Source organism: Camelus dromedarius, chromosome 11 (assembly GCF_036321535.1).
Source record: "Camelus dromedarius isolate mCamDro1 chromosome 11, mCamDro1.pat, whole genome shotgun sequence".
Lineage (NCBI taxonomy): Eukaryota > Metazoa > Chordata > Mammalia > Artiodactyla > Camelidae > Camelus > Camelus dromedarius.
The window spans coordinates 67,117,323-67,139,247 of NC_087446.1; the positions used below are offsets into that span (position 1 = coordinate 67,117,323).

The 21,925-nt window shown below is 44.5% G+C and overlaps 1 long non-coding RNA gene and 1 pseudogene across 1 annotated transcript in view; both read right to left on the minus strand.

The window, feature by feature from the left end:
* Positions 1-4,263, minus strand: part of LOC135322423 (uncharacterized) — a 44,072-nt gene extending 39,809 nt beyond the window's left edge. The window contains exons 1-2 of the long non-coding RNA XR_010382990.1: positions 2,060-4,263; positions 1,163-1,296 (exon numbers count right to left, since the gene is read on the minus strand). This is a non-coding gene — a long non-coding RNA (uncharacterized LOC135322423). The remainder of the gene's footprint in view (positions 1-1,162; positions 1,297-2,059) is intronic.
* Positions 4,264-19,458: 15,195 nt separating this feature from the next.
* The window catches only part of LOC135322457 (trafficking protein particle complex subunit 9-like), a 56,462-nt pseudogene continuing 53,995 nt past the window's right edge, over positions 19,459-21,925 (minus strand).

The window sequence follows — 21,925 nt, forward strand, 5'->3', positions numbered from 1 at the left end:
ATGAATGGGTAAACAGAGGGGCCCAGCCATACAGTGGAATATTATTCAGCAATAGCAAAGCATGGAGTATTGACCCAGGCAACAACATGGACAAACATTGAAAACGTTACTCAGTGTGAAAGAAGTCAGTCACAATAGACTGTTCCATTTACATGAATTGACTCGATTTACATGAAATGTCCAGCACAGGCAAATCCACAGAGAGAGAAGAGTGGCTCCCTGGGGCTGGGGGACGATGGGGAAGATGGGAATGAGTGCTTATGCATATGGGGTTTCCTGTTAGGAGGATGAAAATATTCTAAGATTGACTGGGATGCACAATTCTTGGCATAGAGTAAAAACCGGTGTAAATATTAATGGGTGAATTGTATTAAAACTGTTAAGAACAAAAGCACCTCGGGCCAGTACCTTCCCACAGTAGATGCAAATTGCTAACTTTTATTACAGGAAGAAGAAACTGCCCTCAGCATGAAAGCAGGAGATCAGCAAATGTGAGTTAACCGAAATTGGACAAGAGCAGTTCACTTGAAACAGTTGCTGAGTGTATACGAAATATTCAGAATGAAGAAAATCAGTTTGACATCAAGATGAAGCATTCTGTTTCAAATGCAGATCAAGGATTCGGCAAGCCCACCTGCTAGAAATAACCAGAGAAGAAACCTGGTTCTTAAAACAAGCACCACATCCAACAAGGAAATGGTGGTGAGGAAAGCAGTCAGCCAAAAAACTGGAACAGTTTGCTACAAATAATTTCTCCACTGAAATTTCAAAATTAAATGAAAGTGATGCAATGCTGCGCTACCCTCACGTGAATGGGCTTCCTCCGGTGCTCGACAGTTCTGTAACCCCGAATGAGAGAATCAGGAGAATCAGCATGGCTCCTGGGAGTCCCCAGGTGACTGCCCACCAGCACGCTGACCACCATCACATCTGCCAGTGTTGAATTGCAGAGAAGAGACCAACTTCTGAAAGGCACAGGAAATTTTGGCAAGGGAAAAAATGGCTGCATTCAGTCCTGGGACAGAGGCCCTGACAGCAGAGGCCAGAAGGCTGCAGGTGAACTGGAGTCGCCCTGGGGAAGGAAGGGACCACAAGGGAGCAGATCTCAATTCTCTTCTCTCTCTCCCTTCGGTAGGAGAGATAAAGCCTGCATCATTCTCACCTGGAACTGTGGGTTATGGCTGGCAGAAGTCGTACCGACACGGAATGATTATTCAAGTCTCTGTGGGAAAAGTCCAGAAAAAGAGAAGGAGTAGGGAGCCAACTCCACGAGCCTCTCAAATGCTCCTATATTTACTGTGTATAACGAAAGGAAAAAGTCATTAACAGTTGTGTGATAGTAAGTAGGAACTTGAGGAAAGACGGGAGGAGACAGAGATTGTAGAATCCACAAAGAGTACAAAGGCTTAGTGTATCTTTAGGGAAGTCATGGGGTGAGGGGAATAAGATACATTCTTTAGATATGTGAATTACAAAGCAGACCACGAGACCAGCCAGGTCCTTGTTTTGGGGATAATAGAATATCTAAAAGCACACAAGCCCAGCTTTTATAGCTGAGGGCTTGGGTCCTTGCTTTGAAATGAGCAGAGTGCTATCTAAAGCATCAACTATGCAAGCAAAGCATTGTCTCTGCTTTTTAAGGCAAAGAGACAGGAGTGAGGATGCACAGGCTCCTGCTTGCAAAGCAGTTACTAAGCACACATTTTTCTTCTGAACATTGACAGGCGGCTGGGGTCTGTTACAATTTGTTAACCTAATCTTGGGCTCCCACATGTAACCATTATGGAACCATTATGGAGGACACCCTAGGATAACAAATCCTAGCCCTGGTTCTTTTCCTGCCACCTTCAGACACTCTAGCAGGATCTAGACACATCCCTGACTAACGATCCCACAGAACCACTCAGACACTTAACTCCTGGCGCTTGAAACTTAATTTTAGCTCTACACAACTTAACAAAGAAAAGTTTCAGAAATAGAAGATATTACATTCTTTTATATCTCATCATATGAACTAATTTTTCTGATTGCTCTAAGCTGCTTCTAATTGGCAAAGCACCTAATTCTGCAGGTGAATTCAGTACTTTCCATTGGGCATAACTTGCCAGTTTGAGCTCGCTGAATTCTATTGGTCAAATACTGATACACTTAATTGATTTCATTGTTCATCAGTTTCAGCCGGGACGAGAGGGAGTGTCACTCTGTTCCTCAGCCCACACTCAACTCTTTTCTCATCAGCAACTCAGGCCTCCTGAAAATAAAACAAAGAATTTGTTTTCCTTCTACGCTTTCCACAAACCCAACAGGAAACATCAGCCTGGAGAAAGAATTCAACAAAAATCTTCAAACAAAAATCTATAAAACATGAAGCAACTCCATCTCCGAATCATGATACACAATGACATGAAAGTAAGTGTGTCAAGCACAAAGCATGCGTGAGCCTGACCACCTCATTTCTATTCTTCAAAGGAAGGAAGGTTTTCATATTTTTTATTATCACTCTTTCTCATTGCTTCTGATTAAGCCAAAAATTAGTTTATGAAATAATTAAGCACTACAATAACAGATTTTTGTTGTATCAATTATAGAAGGCATTCAGAGGGGATAGGAAAACCCACCTTTGTAAAAAATGTAAAATTTCTTCCCCTGTTAAAAACACGTATACAAAATGCAACAGAGAATTCAAATTCTTGCGGAGAGGAGCAAAAGCCACAGAATCAAAGCAAAGTCATTACTATGAGTCAATCCAAAATTCACTAGACAAGCATGCTCAAAGCATTCAAAGAATTTTAAAGGCACACTACAAACCATTCGCTTAATGATCTGCAGGCTAGAGGAAGAATTTCCCTCTTTAACAGACAACAGAAATCAAAAGGGTGCCCCTCCAAACAAAGACGAAAAATCAATCAGGTTTTTAAAAGTTCTGATAAATCAGCATGTTCTAAAGAACAAAATTCAGAAATTTTAAACATTCATTCAAACCACAATGAAACAAGCACTTAAAAAAAAAGAAAAAAACCCCAAAGAAACTAAGCACATTGATCATGCACTTGGATCAATGAGAACGTCTTTTACCCTTCGAAGAAAGAACAGGCTATAGCCTTTTACTTGAAAATTAACACTACTTTAAAGATAACTCCTAAAACGGATTTCATCATTCATGTTGCCTTGAAAACTCTGAGGCACTTGTATCTGATCAGAAAAGCAATTCTGAGTAATAGTATGTTACAATTCAGCGCCAGTTTGCTTTAGAAGAAAAAAGAAAAGCTACTGTTCCTCAAATCCTGCACAGAGTGTGAAGTGCCTCCCGGCCTCTTTCTCCTCCCGTTTTCTAAGCTCATGCTCCCCAACCCTTCTGAAACAAGTATGACAACCTCTTATTTCCAATATGCCAAATAACAAAAGAATATCAATTTATTTGTGTAAATATATGCCTACATCTTGAACTGGAGGAGGAAGGTATCAGAGGGCTACATGGAACTTATTTCTACCTTCCTGAAATCACACACAAACACGTTCACACAGACACAAACACATACACACTGAATTACTGAGCACTTCACAAGCTTAGGAATTCCAACTTCTAGAAGATAACTTTGCAGTTAGTTTAAAATACAAAACTGTCAAGTTTTGAAAGACTTGATCATCTGCTAAATCATCCAAATATCAACGAGACCCAATTTGCCTTCTCTGTAGAATGTAATTTCCCATGATGTCAAAGCAGACCCTAAGAAGTACTGGATCCAAGACTCGTGTTTATCACTAGCTATTATCGTTTTTAAACAAGTAAATCAGTTTCAGAAATGTATGTCCCAACATTTATTCTTATTGAAATAGCATATGTATTCAATTGTCTATACAGAAAATAGGTCCCATGATGGTGTTTAAGAGCTATTTTGTGTATTGCAATATTTATTTTTAAGTGAAGACAAGGAGGGTGGTTATTACTCAGTTGTAGAGCACTTGCTTACCATGCACAATGTGCTGGCTTCAATCCCCAGTAATCCCCCCCCCAAAAAAGTGCTTATTTAAAAATAAGAAAAAAGTTATAAAAAAATGCAGACTAAAAACCACTGCAATGTAGAAGCCAGAACTATAAAAAAACATGTGTTTCTATCAAATACTGACTATATGTCAAACACAGGGACAACCACAAATCACCCCTGACAACCATCACGTGTGGTTCTCAGCAACCCTTCTAAGTAGACACGGATGAGAAGCCCAGCACTGCGGATGAGGAGACGGAGCTCGGAGGAGCCGGGGACGCTGACAGTCCTGCTCCCCGTGACACCACGTCAGCCCAGGACAAGTGCTGACAGAGCTGCAGTGAGGGGACATGCAGCTGCGTGGAAACTTCGGGAGCTGGGAGTCCCAGAAAACACGAAAAATTGTTCAGTGAAAAACCAGCTCAAATATATTACACTGTGTCACATTCTTTAAACAGGGAACATGACTGAGACCTTTTTGATGCCTCCGTGTCCTTTATGCCATCATCAGTTATTTGCCCTCACAGCATGACCAGTGATGATCTGGACCCCTTATGAAGTGCACTCAGATGGCAGAGCTTTTAAAGCTGTTTTATGAAGTTTGTAAGACTCTGTCTATGCCTCACACAGGCGGTCATCCATCACTTCTCACCGGTGTGGACGTACCACCTGAAATCACTCCTTTCTGCTTTTTAAAATCCCTTCATCTAATCCAGACTTTTCAACAGCAAAGAATCAGCTCAACCACAGACAGTGAACAGCTTTTCACCAAATGGACTCGAACAGCACATCGGACTACCTGGAAGCCCTTTTCTTTTATTAAACCCACTTCCGGGTACTTCATCATTTTCTGATTGGTGGACTTGGCCGCTGACTGGCCTACTCAGAGAGCTCCCAGCCTCACATCCGGGGATGGGAGAGGGCCCTGCTCTTGGGAGAAATCAGTGAGGAAGGCGGACATCCTCCAGTCAGGACTGCACGTGTAGAAGTGCCACAACGTGCTCAGAAATTATACCATCAGCACACCTGGGCTCCCATGGACTGGTTTCACATTAACCAAACTCACGAGACACTGATGCAAGAAAACCAGAAACTTAACTTATTAATGTAACAGAATATGTGAAACTATGAACCAGACTAAAATATCATAGTTCAACCATGAGTACAGTTTCTCCTCCACGGCCTAAACCCGGGCAGGCAGTAACATGGCAACCATGGAAAGAAGCAGAGCAGGAAGGGTTTCTAGATTAACTCAATGGACTAAATTTTTGTTATACCAACAGATCTACTGCCTGGAAAACAATTAACGCTAATCACGGTGCACTCTTCGTGGACAGTGGCTGAGACACGACTGTGAGCACCTGTGTAACTCTCCTTTCCCTGTCCTTATTGGGCAAACTGATGCACAGAGGTACAGAGATCCAGGGATGCAGATACCTCTAAACACCCAAAGCCCATCCCTGGGAGCCTCAAAACCAGACAGCCAGGGTTTAAATACCAGCTCTGCCACTTACTAGCTCTGTGACCTTGGCCAACTTACCCTCTGTGTGCCTCAGATTCCACACTGTAAAACTGGGATAAAAATCAAACATTCCTTACTCGATTGTTGAGTAGATTGAAGGATTCATTTCTGTAAAACTCTCAGAAAAGAATGTAGCACATTATTGGTGCTCAACAAATGTCAACTTAATATTAAAGTGATTTACAAGTCTCTTTCTAATCATCTTCTGTGTTTCCTGGCTAGACTAAGTCCCAAAGAAAATCCTTATTTCTCCTTTTATAAACTCTTGGGGAGCACCCTTCTGTTCCATACCACCACCTGTTTAAACTGAGGAGGGGATGCCTCCTCCCCACTCCTCTTGGCCACGGAGAGTGCTTCTCCACACCACAGACCCATGGCCCACAGCTAGCCTTTATCACACTAACAGAGTGAGGTGTGAGTCTGGAGAGACAAGCAGGGTATGTGAAACCGTTCCTTTCCTTCCAGTGCTGGCCACACTTGGGAATCACCCGGGATGCTCAGCTCCATGGCAGGACAGCCCTGTGCATGATGGGGTAGGTCCTCTCAAGGGAAGGCTCGCTGTGGCCCAGAGTTACCTGGGACAGGGTGAGTCTCTTCTTCTGGGACACAGTATAATGACACGCATTTTCCCACAGCCCTGAAGTTCATGGAGAACGTGGCTTCATCAGTAAAAATGAAGACATATATCGCCTGCTTACTCTTTTCTGTCATCTCTCAGTTGGCTGCTGGAGACAACATGTGTATAAGTATTGGATCCCATTAAGCCCCAACATATTTGAAGTAACAAAAAATTCTGTGGCTTAACGTTGGTTCAGGGCGACTGTGTAACAGTTCTGACTTTGCTGATGCTAAATTATGAGTACAGGAAATATCGAACCTCCTCAAATATCTTTCATCATAAAACCAGCTTTCCTTATTTTCCTATTTCTTTGTAATTACCAAAGACTATCAAATGATGGCTTCTCACAAAACAGTAGCTAAAGTTTATGAGCCCTCTTGACATACCCACTGTGGTAAACACTTTACATAATTTCTAATTCTCACAATTCTACAAAGCAGATATGAGCATCCCCATCTCACAGACGAGGGAAATCTCAGAACGAACTGACTTAGGCTCACGTGGCTCAGTGGCAGCGTGTGCACGCAAACCCAAGTCAAAAAACTACACCCCTTCCTATATGTACCAAATCTCCTACCACTAATTAACACACAGCGGCGGGGTCAATACTCAGGGAACCCAGTACACTTTTCAGCTTTAAGGTGCTCCAGAGGCCGCTTCTAGCTGTTTTATAAATTCCCGTCTCACTGGTTTCTAGCACTGGAAGAAAAGTCCGATTTTGCCATTGTTTGCACAGCAAGTCTGAGATGTTCACAGCGAGATGACAGAATAAAACTAAGTTATAAGCAGAACAATTTTTACAGGTAGACAGACATAATGTAGACTGTGCTATTCTGAAGCATTAAGCAAAGAAATCAAAATAAAATAACGTTGTTTAAGCTTTCTTTAACAAATAGGAAAATTAAGAAGGTAAGAAAGGGCAACAGCGCCACCTATGGCTAAAAAGACCTTCCAGGTTGCCGGGAAACATGCAACACAAAATTGCCTGTAGGATCAGAAACGAGAATCAGATAACTAAAAGCTCCTGTAGCACATACTGCACTTTGTTTCAGGGTAAGGGAGGTGTATTCAATATTTAATCTGATATTGCTAATACTCCTGAATATAAACAAAAGACATAGGCTTATGGAAACTCATCTTAGAGGAGGAAAACCAGTCCAGCCTCTTCAGTTTACAGGAGGGGAGACTGAGACCTGGGATATGTCCTCCTGGCAATCGGCAGCAAAGCTCTCCTAGGCCTCATGTCTTGCACTGTAGCAAAAACCAACAGATATTTACTAGGCCTATATTCATAAAAGTAACGTCTGTATTTTTCCAAAAGTAGGTAATCTAAGTATCTTGCAAAATACTTCTCAAAGAGCCAGGAAATCGTAAAAGTTTGTTGAAATACAAAAACATATATTTACATATTAAAACAGCATGAGATTTATTCTATTAAAAAAGTTACATGTCAAATCAATGTTTTGATATTTTAAACCTGTTAAAAGTGCAAGAAAAAAAATCAAAATTTTCTTTAATCACAAAAGAGAGAATATTATTCCCTGAAATGTGGATTTTTTTAAACTTAATGGATCTGGTCAGAATCCACGAATTTAATTGTCTGAGTGGATGTTAAACGGTAACATGAATTCTCAGTTGTAACAATACACATTCTGTGTAAATAATCTTCAAAGGTCGTCTGCTTAAGGCAATTTAACTAATCCCTGTCTCAATAGAATGATACAGATTTCATTAAAACTTCATAGTGCACTAAAAAAATAAATGAATCCTTGTTACTTTAAGCCATATTCATATATATCATATATATACATATTGAATATGCATCAGAAATAAGCCACCCCCTTTAGTATTCAGAGTTGATCCTTCTAAAATACCTGTCATTGTGACAGCACATTTTTATTAAGCACCTTTTGGGTGCTTTGTATACAAGGCGTCTAACTCTCACAGACAAGGAAAACGATATTACTCAAATTTCACAAATGAGGAAATGTACTTAAGCCATAAAAACAACTTACCTATTCATCATCAGGAAAGAAAAGAGTAATGATTTTACTTACAAAATTCACTGACAATCTTTTCTTCCATACTAAGTCTACATAAAACCTATTCAGTATTTCTAAGTATTTCTGTCAATAAGGGCCACTAGAGAAAAGCAAGTAACATCACTAGCAATGGTTGGACTTTCAAAGCCCACTTCTCTTTTGCACTATAATTATTTTTAATGTTTTGTTTTTAGTGCTCACAGAGCATTAAATTAAAAAAAATAACTTTTTAAGTCATTACATGAGAATAAAACTTTTGTAAAAATGTACAATATTAATTTATGCCACTCTGTCTCACATTCTCACTGGTGTCTCTCCTTTGAAGTCCTCATCAGGCTGAGATCACTAAAATTGGCCATTTATGGAGTCACAGGAGTTCGGGAATCCACTCAACGGGAGGCTGATTAGAGGAGCAATTAAAAGTGCATTCTGTGCAGCCAGGGTTCCAGCACTGAGCAAGCCACTGCCAGCTGTGTGTAATTTGGGACAAGGTACTCCATCTCTCAATCCCTCAGCTGCAAAAAAGGAGACACTGATACCTACCCTCAAACACCTGCTATGAAGTAAAACATGAGGAAAGCATTTTAGCCTTAGGCAGGTGTCCATTCAGAGCGAGTTTGGTCATTATGATGATGAGGATGGGTGTTAATAAATTAAGCTAGACCAGAAAGTAGAAATCAATATAAAGGAGAAAAATTTAAATCAATGAGCATTTTCTTTTGGATGGATTGCAGAATATTCTATTCTTTTTTTAATAAACCAAGATTTGTCCATTAATAATAAATTTACAGGTTCATGGACAAGTCTCCAGAAAAGTATTAGAGGCCTCTAAACTCTGAATACTAAGAAAGTAAAGTTTAAAAAGAATTCTGGGGGAGATTATACCTCATTTGGGAGAGTATGTGCTTAGCATGTATGCGGCCCTCAGTTCAGTCCCCAGTAACTCCATTTAAAAACTTTTTTTTAAGAAATGGAGAATTAAAGCAAACAGATGGAGGAATACGGAATTTTATTAGAGACTCAACTCAGACTTCTGATGGGGAATAAAACATCCATTTCTCAGAGGAAATCTTGAAAATTATGTAAACTGAATCTGAGATGTCTAGTCTTTTAACATTATTAAAGAATTCATATTACCAAGTCTTAAAACTACCTGATAACCCACAGTGGTGATAGTGATCATAACAGCTGCCAACACGGATCGAGCTCCGGCTAGGAATGCTCTGTTCTGACATCTCTGCCCCTGAGGCCTCACCAGGCTGAGAGCACTAACTTAGGACATTCATGAGCATCTCGTGTAAGTCCTCAATTTGTGCTTCTCACTCCCCCCTCACCAGGCCCTCTGAGGGAAGCACTGTTATCATCTTCCCCACCCGCAGTTAAGGCCACTAAGGCACAGAGACTAAACCCGATCCAGGTCACACTGGCATTAAAGGAAGTGTGTATTTCTGCTGTTTTACTTTTTACAAAGGAATCTGAGATATCAATTCAAGGGAGACTGTTAAATAATAAAGTCTGTCTGGTCTCCACCTCAAAGAGCACATAATATAGATTCCTGATGTAGGATGAGGCTGCCGCCACAAAGTGACTCAGCTTGAAATTAATATCCAAGATGAAGCAGCGAATACACGTAAATATTCACGATTGTCAACTCTACTCACGGGTCTGGGCCCTTCACTGCCTGAACGGCGGTGAAATACCCACCCCTGTCAGGGAGGGAAGAGCGGCTCTTCCAGGTCGCACCCAGGCTTCACGGGCTGTTTCCCCACTCAGACTGTCGTCAACGATTAAAAAGCTCTGAAGATTTTTACACCATGCAAAACTGAAAGACATTTCTGCAGATGGAGCACTTTCTCAGGCTTAAACAATTTTTGCCTACACTCAGCAAGGGGGAGAAAAAAACATGACTCTGCAAAGTCTCTGAGCCTCACCACTCACAGGAGTAGAACTGCCTCAGCATAAGATGACAGTTCACATTGCAGGGTGAGAACAAAATAAAGCCGCCCCAACCACAGGCACTCCCAGAGACAGCGCTCAGCAGTCTTCTGCACAATCACGGTTGTGCAGCCCTCACCACCATCTATTTCCAGAACACTCCATCATCCCAGATGAAACCCCCTGTCACTATCAGTCATTCCCTAATTCCCCTCCACCCAGCCCCTTGCAACCATCACCTGCTCTCTGCCTCTGCATTTGCCTATTCTGCGCATTTCAGATCAATGAAGTCAACAATATGTGGCCGTTTATGTCTGGTTCCTTTCACTTAACGTGCTATTATCAAGGCTTTTCCATGTTGAAGTGGTATCAGCATCTCTCTCTTTTTTTTTTTGAAAACGTTAGTTTATTAAAAGGTGGTAAGTACTATCAAAAAGAGTAGAGTGGAGCATAAGGGGTGGTGATTCAAAGGGAAAAGGGTGGGTTGAGCAGTCAGGGTGGACTTCCCAGAACAGGTGGCCTTTTTCATCTTCCCCGTTATTTTTTTTCCTTTTTATTCACCCTTATGTATAAATAATGTTCCACTACACGGAGATACTACATTCAGTTCATCCATTCAGCAGCTATGTATGGACGACATCCAGAAGAATGAGTGTAAGAGGTGACTAGCAGGGATGGCATTTAAGCAAAGGGCAAGATGTGCTTTAAAAAAAAAAAGCCAACAAACAGAGGCACAAGGAAATTCAGTCCGTTTCTGAGCAAAGTGCATGCTTGCTTCAGCAGGACTACCGTGCAGGGCTGGGGAGGATATTGGCAGGAATCACGGGGAGGGAGTCACCTAAGAAGACTCCCCACCGAAATCAGCTCAGCCCATTCTCCTCCGTCATGTTTCTAGGCTTCTCTTATTTCATGTAATAGCACTTTAACTACACATCTGATCATGTGCATCAGACCAACTTACCTTGAATCCACAGAAAATCATTCACTGACCGGAGCAGATCCAGGACAAAACTGTGATGGACCAGGGAGTACTGCAGCATCCCAGCCTGCAGGCACAAACCGCACATGTGCCTTGGTGATGTCCAGAAAGTAAAATGCACGGAAATATCTCACTGCTGGTGCACAACATCTGCCCCCAAATTGCCCCAAAATCATGCTGGTAAAGCACTACTCAACCCTCTCACTACAAAAAAAAAAAAAAAAAAAAGCTAAGAAGGCAAATTTAGGCTCTGCCATTGAAAACCAGCAACCATCAATGCCAGTATCTGAGCTGGAATGCTCCTGACTTCAAAAACCACTGCGGACTTATTTTTCAAACGGGAAAGCATATATGTATTCCACGTAGATGATAATACAGTAGGATTTTTATTTTCGAAACTTCCAGTTGAAAATTAGCACAAGAAAGATTATGTTTCAGCTTTTAAAAAACTCAATTATCTTCCACTTTCTTAATTTTGAACCTATTATTATTTTATAAATGGAGCAATGCTTCATATTATAAACCAAGTGTTTGGCTTCTGCAAACAAAACCTTTATGACCTCACTATTTCAGAGCAAACTTTAATGATGTTTTGAGAGGTCGGGCCTGGGGCGCTCACTAACAGCCCTTTAAATACTGACAAGGATGTGCTATTAAGTAATGCAAAGGCACTAAGTCCACATTAACTAGGAAACCAAAGAAACTACACCAAAGCCTTACTTTATCATTTTTAAATATTCCTATTGTTTGAATATTAAAGTTCTTAAAAGATATGATTTTTTTGAGAAAGACAACAGCTGTATTAAATTTCCTCTCACCAAGAAAGCAATCTTTATTAAGAGTAAAAACCCCTATGGAAATTCAAAAGACAGGACGTTTCTAGCTAAGTGAACATGCAGATCTGAACACAAACATAAATCCTAACAGATCTCACTCGAACCAGCTCAACAAAGTCTTGGGCTACCCTGGAACTTAGCTCTTCTCTTCCAAATGTTGGCTGAGCTAACATCATCACACAAGGCAGGGAAGAAGAGAAGAGGAAAGTCCACCTGGCGGCCTCCATCTGTTTTCTTCAAGCCTAAAGGCGCCGCAAGGGCGGCCCAGCTAACAAGCCCTCCCTATAAGGAAATCCGGCATCCACACTGCCCCTGCCGTCCCCAAGCAGCCCCGATGCCCCTCTCCCACTTGTGGCCTCCCAGCCTGTGAATGGTTTTCTAATGTCACTCCCCAGTTGGTGGCACCCTCCCCCTCTTCCCCGCTACACACAAACACACACACACACACACACAAACACGCGGAGCCAAGGCAGCCTTCCCAAAGCATAAATTTGATTACATCACCCCACTTCAAACCCTTCAGAGGCTCCCTGGTAGAGTTCTAGCCCCACCCTCGACCCTGCTCGCCCATCCTCACCTCAGTACCCAGGTCCCCAGTGACCTCAGTGGCCCCCTGACCTGCTCCTACTTCCCACTTGCCTCCCGGCTCATTTTGACTGTTTCTCAAGGAAGCCTTCCCTCCCTCCAACCTCCGCAATTTGTTCCTCTGTTCCTAGAACATTCTAGGCTAAGTCAACTTCTGACACTGCTAAGCTCCCAAGGAGCATTTTGCTTAATAATGTGGGTCCAAACTCTCTCCCCTAGACACTCAGAAGTGTGTGTGTTATGAATAAATGAATGATGGGGTGGGTCTCAAAGGGACAGCCAGACCTGCTCTCGCCCGTCCCGACCTTTCTTACTGTAGAATATCAGAAACAAAACCAGAAGTACCTTTCCTGAGGGTCACTTCCTGCTGACACCCTTCACTGCCTCCTGTATCAGTTCTAGTAAAACCCAAGCTCTTCGAAAGCCCTCCACCCCAGGCCCTCTCCAGTGTCCTCCCCAGCAGGGGCACCCACAACCCTGGACCACACATGGCACTCTCCCCGATTCCCCACCGCACAAGCCTCCAGGCCTCTACCCGGGCTGCTCTGCCACATGAGCCACAGTCTTCATGCTTTCTACTGGCTGACCCTTACTCTGTCTTCACAACTGAATGTAGAGCCCATTTCTTCCAGGAAGTCCTCTCTGATAATATCCTTTAGGTCTTGGCAGGTCTCCATCTGTAGCAGCACTGCATGGTGACCAACTGGGTGTTTGCTTGCTCCTTTGGGACCACGACCTATTGGGGGCCACGTGGGAAGGAGTGAGAGATTACAAGAGGGGTGGGAGAAGCAAAAAGCAAAAATCACAGCTGAAGTCCCAAATTCAAGGATTCTTTCTCAGAAAAAGAATAAAATATTTCACACGAGTGCAATTTGGCTACTATTTTTGTGGCTTGCGGAAAGCAAGGGCTTGGTGTTCTAGTCCAAAACCCGGGTTACATGCAAAGAAATGTATATATTCATATCCAAAGGAAACCAGAGCTGCTCAACAACAGTTTGCAGTCAGAATTGAAAGGAATTTTGATAAAGGCAATGTCTCTCCATCTCTCTTCTTTCTTTTCTGGCATCATATAATTTTAGAAGTATTTGCGTGACTAAGAGATGGCTACAGCCCGTGATTCTGCACTGGAGAGTTTGGGCTGAGGAAGCCCAGATTACATTCACTGTGTAAATGCAATCACACCAACAAACTGACAAGTTCCCTTGTGGAGGAGCTGATGTTCCAAAGCAGGCAAACTTATGCAGTAAGAAAACTCTAAATAAAAAGTAAGAAATTCAATGTTCTGTACTCAATTTCATTAGCTATATGGGCCATTACCTGATAGTATATCTTGTCTATTGAAACCCAAAAATAAATTGTGAACGTTGGTTTTCTTCATCTGACTGTTTTATGCTAAATTTCGATATCAAACCCACAATCCATACGGACAGCTCAGGCCTATGCTGCAGCACAGCTACATCCCGTAGAAGAAAGTCTATCAAGGGAGAACTGGAGAGTTTCCCTTCAGAAGCTGCTAAGTCTGGTTTTGCACCTATACATCATTTGCAACCACTTCATCGTCAAAGGAGTAAGACCTTACCTCTGTGGGGGGTAAAGCACTGCGGTGCTTCAGAACAATCAAAGAACACTGAGCTTTGTGAATCAGTCCTGAGGCACTTAAATCGTACTTTTTCTGAAAGGCCCCAAAACTGACCCACTTCACCATTTCAAGTACACCAGGGAGGTACCGGAATTAGTAGAGAAAACACGCCCTTGAAGTCTGACAAGACCCTGCTTGAATCCTGTTACAGTATTTACTACCCTCTAAACGGACCAATAACTTAACCCCTCTGAGAATGCTTGCCAATCCACAAAAGGGGGCTGCCACCGCCCACCTGGGAAGCATGGATGTGAATGAAACACGCAAGTAGGGCGGCCGACTGGTACCTGACACGGGGCCTGGCTAGTTTCCCTCCGCTGCCCTTGTCCCCCTTTAAACTTGTGCTGTTTCCCCGGTACCAAACGCCCGGAATAGACTGCCCGAATATTCTGTGTATCCCTGGATACATGCCTTACCGTTAGGAGGCCAGAAAAACAACTGCCTTCTCCCCAGTCACTATCAATATTCTTAAGATTCTGGATTTTTTTAACCTCTATTTTGCAGGGAGACTATCCCAGAATTTTTCAAGCACCATTCTCCAGGTTGGCTCCCCTCCCAGCGCCCATCCCTTCTCACCTCAGATCCTCTGTCTGCCTTCTGTTCATTGGAAAGCGAGTCAGGAAGAGCGGGGACTCCCTAGGCCTCCTTCCCTCCCTGATATGTTAGTGTGACTACCTTCAACACACACCCCACTCCAACTCCAGCTTCTGAGGAGTCTACCCTCCCGGACCCTGCAGACTCTGCAACTTCCCAAGACACACACGTGGCCACAACCCTCCCTTCAGATTTCTTCCTGGCTGGCCCTGCCCACCCCCTGGCCCCTTAAGGATAAATGACATTGCCCTGAAAATCCTAAACGCCGCTGACTGACACACCAAAGCTGCATGGTCTGGGCTTTCCTCCAACCCAGGCTCAGACCTGCCCCCCCTCAGCCTCAGTCTGCAGCTCTCAAGATGATCTAATTCACATGCGCGGATGTGAACACCAGCTAAGAATGATGACTCCCAACGTGTATCTCTAGTCCGGCTCCTTCAACTCAGCCCTAGGCTCATAGACCCGAATGCCTCTATGAAGTCCTAACTTGGATGAAAAATGGCATCTTAAAAATGCCTCATGTCCACCATTTACTCTGGAATTCAATTTCTGGCAGGTACCTCCCATGTTCCCCATTTTAGTAACAGACCCAGAACTCACCAATGTGTTTGAGGTCACATTCAATTTCCCCTGTTCCCTCCCTCCAGCCCTGGCCTGGAATATTAGTCCTGTCATTTCCGTTGCTAAGCCCATCGCAAGTCTGGTTCTGCAGGGACCACGGCCGGATCCCCACAGGCTCACAGCAAGGTGCACTGAGTCACAGTCCTCCGAAGGGTGCTCCCTGGAGTGGGAGGCATCTCCTGCCGCCGGTCACCACAGAAGACACTGGATTCTCACAAAGGAGACTCTGGAGAAGGGACTCAAGGTTCTCCCGTGATCTGAGCTTTGAAGGTCCCGAGGTCTGGCGGAGCTCCTATTAGCAGACACACTTGCCACTGAGCAGATGAGGATGGAGGAGCCCAAGCAAGGCTGTCCTCACTCCGACCCCTGGGCCCTCGGGAGCCACGGGAAAGGCCTGTGTCCAGGGCACAGCCCAACAATCACAGATCCCAGCCTGCATTTGCCAACCCGGACAGCCTAGACTCCTTCTACTTGCGAGACTTACTTCTGTTCTGTTCCCCCCCGAGAATGTGATGGACTCTTTCAGAATATCTGGCCTGTCTCAAGCGAGACAAAGTCAGTGAAGGATGAAGTGTTCACATTTGGACTAGAGCATGAAAGGAGAAACAAGACCTCATGATCAGCATGATGGTGGTGGCCAAACTCTTCCCCTGGGTGAGATGAACAAGGGTGGGGGTGAGAATCCAAGGTCTTAGATTGCCCAAAGCATCTTCCTTCATGGCTGACTGGGGGTTCGAGACTCACTACCGCAAACTAACGACACGGCTGTCAGTGGGGGACATCAGCAGCAACAAACACCGAGTCAGCTCTTTAATGCCAACATGGGTTAAAAGTAAAGGCCGGTGCAGGGAGGCCTGCACGGCTGCTGAGGCAAACCACAGACCCGGCTCTGAATGCCCACTGGCTGGAGCAGAGAGGAAGCTACGGTCCCTTTAACAGTCCCTGTGTCCACCAGATCCATGTAAGCCAGCTACTTAGGAGAAGTACATGTTGTCCTGATACTCAGAAAGACCAGCCTCGTAAAGTGAACAAAAGAGTGGCATGGATTTTAGACCCACTTCTGCCCCTTTATGAAGGAAAAATAAAGTAAATGGCACGGGGAAGTTGAATGCAAAATAAAAAAAAATTAAATAACCAAATGGTGACTGATTCCTCCAACAGTGTCCCCTGCAGCTGCTCACCCCCAAGCCTGCCACTTTCTCACCAGTGACCGCCGGTCAGGAAGCGCCGTCATGCACGTCACACAGAGACAGCCAGGAACCGCGTGCTGAGCACGTTTGTGTAAAAGCAGGAATCAAGCAAGATGCTGCAGACTTTGACTTGACAAGTTTAAATACTCCATGAAAAGAATCCCTTAACAGCCGCCTAAATCAATTCGCATGTCACTTCTTCAAAACAATTAAACTAATTGAATAAGGGTGCATTTGTCACCAAATATAAGGAGGACCAAACAGGTTCCTCAAAGCAAAGATTTTAACAGATATCAAACACCAGTGGGTGATGTGCTAACAAAGCAAATATTCCAAAAAATTAGAAAATAACAAGATGACTAGGATAATGCATGGGTCAAGGCACCTGAAAAGTTTCTGCTTTTTAAAGCAATGGAGACAGCACGGAGGGCGATCTAGCTATTTCCAATGCAGGATATGCACAGCCACCTTTTCAGACGCAACAGCGCGGTACAAGAGAAAAAGGAATAAAGAAAAAGGAAAGGAGGAACAAGCGAAAATTAGAAACACACAAGAACAAAAATGACTTTGACAGCATGTACAAGAATTTACGTGAGTGTGTGAGGCCAGGGACGCAGGGACGGTGAGACCCAACCTCACCTCCTGCTCCAGGGAAGGCAGGGGCCTGAGGGGAGCGACGCTGCTTGGGGACCCCAACGTGGTCAGCGCCCCTAACCAAAACTCCACATACATGCGTCTAGGCAGCTTTTAAGCCACAAAATGTGGTCGCATTACAGGCTGGACAGTTTTACTCACTCCCAACGAGAGTAGCAGGAGAGAATTAGTCTCTGCTCCTGCACCAAAGCATTGTTTTAAAAATTAAAGACTGTGGAATAGTAAAAGCAACAATGGAGTAAAAGTGACTGGAGGAGAACGTGCTTGACCCGAGCTCACTGGCCGCGTTATCTCACTGACGTTCAGATGCTGGCTGAGCCCTTATGGTACCAAAACAGACAGACGCACCAGGAGGGAGGTTTAATGCACTGCTATATTTTGATGCCGGGAGCCATGCCTGGTACACGAGGTTCTGGGTAAACAATGGTGACTGTGTCAACCACTATGGGCTAAGCACATATCCAGCTACTCCTCCAAATCCCAAGGACACACTTCAAAAGGCAAAAACAAGCAGGAATTCTCTGGTGGGTCCGCAGACCCAGAGCCAAGCAGTTGCTGAGCAAAAATGTCACCAGTGCCTCCTGTGACAAAAGAGGAGGCACTGGCCTGGGGGCTGGGGCAGGGCTCCAGGCTTCCACTGCTCACCCACCAGTCTGTCCAGGGGGAGAAGGTGGTCCCTGCTTACATTGCACCAATGCACCTACCTTGACTGACGCCTGGGGGATAAGCAGGAGGTGACATGTGAGGTGAACGGAGCCAGCCTCGGTGTAGCCCGGTGCTGGCAGCTGTGCCCACAGCAATGCCCAGACACCTAAACCTGCCACCTCATCCCCAAGGAGCAGAAGGGTGTGCGGACGTGTAGATCACAGGGCCCTGTGAGGACAAATAAAGATCATGGCCACTACATGTCTCACACCTTACTAAAGTCATAGAGGTATGTCCGGGAGGAACAGAAAATTCATCCAGAGCCCACCAGGCACCACACGCATGTGGGACTCGGGCCCCCTGTGCCTCTCACTCACAGGGCTGGTCTGGACTTTCTTTTTATCAATTCTCTGGCATCTTCTCCTCCAACTTACCAACAACCAGAAAGTAGGATTTGATCTTATGTAAGTTCAAGAATCACATAGCACTGCCTCCAGAGCGGGCCTGTGCCAGGTCCTCCGACCGTCACCTGTGGTACCGCCATAAGCGCCCTCCAGACTCAAGGCCCGAGGCCGTAGGCCGTGGGGGCACAGCTTCCCTCAATCTCCCCAGCAAAGGGGGACCACCTCTTGGCAAATGCATCTCACCTCTTCTGCCCGAGGGAAAGCATGATAGATACACGGGGAAACAGAGCATAAGATGAGGAGGTAGTAAGCCCAGGAGAGCTCGTCTGCACTTCCAAGGCAAAAGTGGGGCCGTTGACTTAATCACAGGGACAAAGTGAGGATGAATCTTTCCCTGCTTTGTCTCTTACTCCGTGATATGCCTTTCCCTGCATAAGGAGTTCATCCGGAATTCCCTGGAGGTGTTTCTGATGTCCTAAATTGGCATGCTGGCTGTCGGGGAGGAAGAGAGGGCCTGAACCCAGCAGTTGCTGGGCCTGGGAGGCAGGAGACACCGGCTCCAGACACAGCTAAACCAGCATCTCGTTCTGCCTCTCGGGATTCAGCATCTCATTTATAAGCAAAGGGATGAGACTGTCCCAGGACAGGCTGCCTAACAAAATTGAATTGAGAGCCATGTAAAGAAAGCTTCCCAGTTGCCACATTATAACGGTAAACAAAGAAACAATCAAACAAACAAAAAAACAGATACTAGAAACTAATTTAAAAACAGATCTTACTTAATCTGCTGTATGTAAAATACTATCATTTTGATATGTAATCTATATATGAAAGTAACAAGATAGTTTACATACATTTTACTAGACAAGTCTCAGCGTCTGATGTGCATTTGACCTACAGCACATCTCAGCTCAGACCAGCCTCTTCCCCAGTGCTCATAGCATCAGTGGCTGTGGCTACTCTATTGGACAGCAACTCCAGGGGTCCCACCAGGGGTCTTGGCTGAAAAGCGGGAGGAAGTCTCCACACTGACCCTAAAAGGATCTCTCTGAAAAAAAGGCAGATTCAATTTCAAATGTCTGTAAACCGTCGGGCTGCACCTCCCTCCGCCCTTGGCTACAAGACAGCCCTCTTCCTTGCTGATCCCTTCCTGGATGTAGGGAAGGAACCCGGAACACAGCCAGGGTGGCCGGGCCTACAGGTAGACTTACCTGCTGTCTGTGTCCAGTCCCATGAAGTTCTCCTTCTCAAACAAGGAGCAGAGGACGGGGATCCTTTCCCCAGGCTTGTCAGGGTCCCATCCAGCCACTTGGACTTGAGCAAGATTAACAGTGACTCAGTGAAGTCCTCGATCCTCTTCTCCACCACCCGGCAGTCCTCGTAGTTTGAAGGCCATGTTGGTGCGTGGCTGCTCGGCTACCTATCCATGCAGCACAAAGACAAAGAGCTGAGAGTCATTAAGCGTGGTGCCATACAGCTCCTCTGTACATGGAGCTTCTCGAAGGCCTTGGCAGAGAGGCAGTCGGTCATGGTGACAAGGCCCACGACCGTGCGGTGTGTCTGGAAGTCACTCCACGCATTCTCGAACGCATAGTGGTGCCTGTAGTGGATACAGAGTGCCCACTGGGAGCCGCACGGGGTGATCTGGCTCACCAAGGAGATTCGTTTATAGATGCAAAAGAAATTGTCCTCTGAAATGATCCCCACGGGTTGGACGACCACGGGGAGAGTCTCGTATTCCTCAGCACACTGCACGTAGTCAGGGATGCTCATGTTGCAGGCCCTGCCGAGAGGGGAGAGGAGATCAAGGTAAATATTGTGCTGTGAGCTGCGGGCGCCTCTGGGATGCGGTGACCTGGTGTGTACCAGCCAGAAGGCAAGGGAAGCACAAGCAAAGCCGGGGGTACAGTTTCTCCTCAGAGTCTGTACACGGCTACCGTAGCTCGGATCACATTACCCAGCTTTTGGTCTAGGCTTCCTGCCCCTGCATAGAAGGGTCATTTCCTGTTTTCTGTTTCCAAGCACCTAGCAAGACCCTGATGCAAAGTCAGTGCTCAACACTGCGGAATAAAGAAATGAACAAAGGAAATGCTTTCCCCACCCCCCTTCAGCAGATTATGAAGAAAAGAACCGCAGTAGGATCAAAAGATCTGGATTTCAACACCAATTTATTTGAACTCCTAAACTGCAGAATAATGGATAAGAAAACTTGCCTTGGGGAAGAGGGTACAGCTCAGTGGTAGAGCACATACATATGTACGAGGTCCTGGGTTCAATCCCCAGTACCTCATCTTAAAAAATGTAACAAATGAATAAACCTAATTACCCTTCTCAAAAAATATTTTTTAATTCAAAACTCAAAAAACACCTTGCAATTGACACAACATTGTAAACTTGACTATACTTCAATTTAAAACAAAAATCCTTGCCTTACAAGAATATATCTGGATTATGGAAGTTTGCAAATGTAAAATGCCTAGGGTACCACCTGCATAAAGAGGGGGGACTGTACAAATTTACTATCCCTCCTTTATGAGCTATATTTCCTTTGGTGGGTGTTATAAACTCTCAGAGCTAATTTTCTCAGATTAAAAAACAAAACAATACTTGATTCTCAGTACTGCTGAAGAATCAGTTAAGCCTGTGAAAGCATCTGACAGACAGAGGTTACTCAATAAATGTTTGTTGAATGAATGAATAAACAAGCAAAGTGAATGCTGCTCCCTGCCACAGAACATCATAATGGTACTTCCTGGAAATCCCAAGCCCACGTTACACCCGACTACACACTAAACATGTGGGTGACCTGGGCAGGCCTGTGTGTTTCTCTAAGCCCCAGTTTAATCATAGATAGAAATGAGGGCAATAACAAAAACCTCAAAGGGTTAGTGAGTCAGTAATGAATTGTACCCCAACTATGCAAGATGGAACCATTAAGGAAAATTGGGAAAAGGGTCCATAGGCCCTCCGTATATTATCTCCTACAAGTACAGGGGAACCTACATTACATCTCAAAATAAAAAGTCTAATATTTTAAAGAGGCTATTGAGGTTAAATGAGCTCATTGTCTCAAATAAGGAACACACAGTACAAGTACAACAATGCCTAGCCCATGAGATACACTCAGTTAACATTCCCACAGAACCCACTGGTCCCTCCAACTTCAGAGCATGAGGAAGGGTCCTCGTGGCCAAAGGCCACTGCACCTGAAGCTAACAAAGTTAATGGTCCCCACTTCCAAGAGCCCCTGTCACCACCCTTGTTCTAATTTTCTATTTGTAATATTTTTTTTTATTTAATAGAAACCCCCAATTGCATAGCCTTCAGGTCACCAAAACCTGACCACAGAGATCATGATGGCAGCCCTCCTTGGTGAAACAATAAAATGAAAAGCCATTTCCACAAGACCTCTTTGTAAATCTACTAGGGAACTTCATCTAGGACTGAGGAAGAGGACTGGGGAGGAGGGGGCAATCTGTGGGCACAGAGAACTATGGGCCACCTGTCCCACGATGGACTTTAGACTCAACCCTCTCCCTCCAGGTAATTCAAAATACACACCGACAGATTGCTATGGACAAGATTTTTTTTTAAAGAAATCCCTGAATCCCTAGCAGGTCTTGTTTCTACCGAGACACAGATGGCTTATGTGTATAATGTTTCACAAAAGCCTT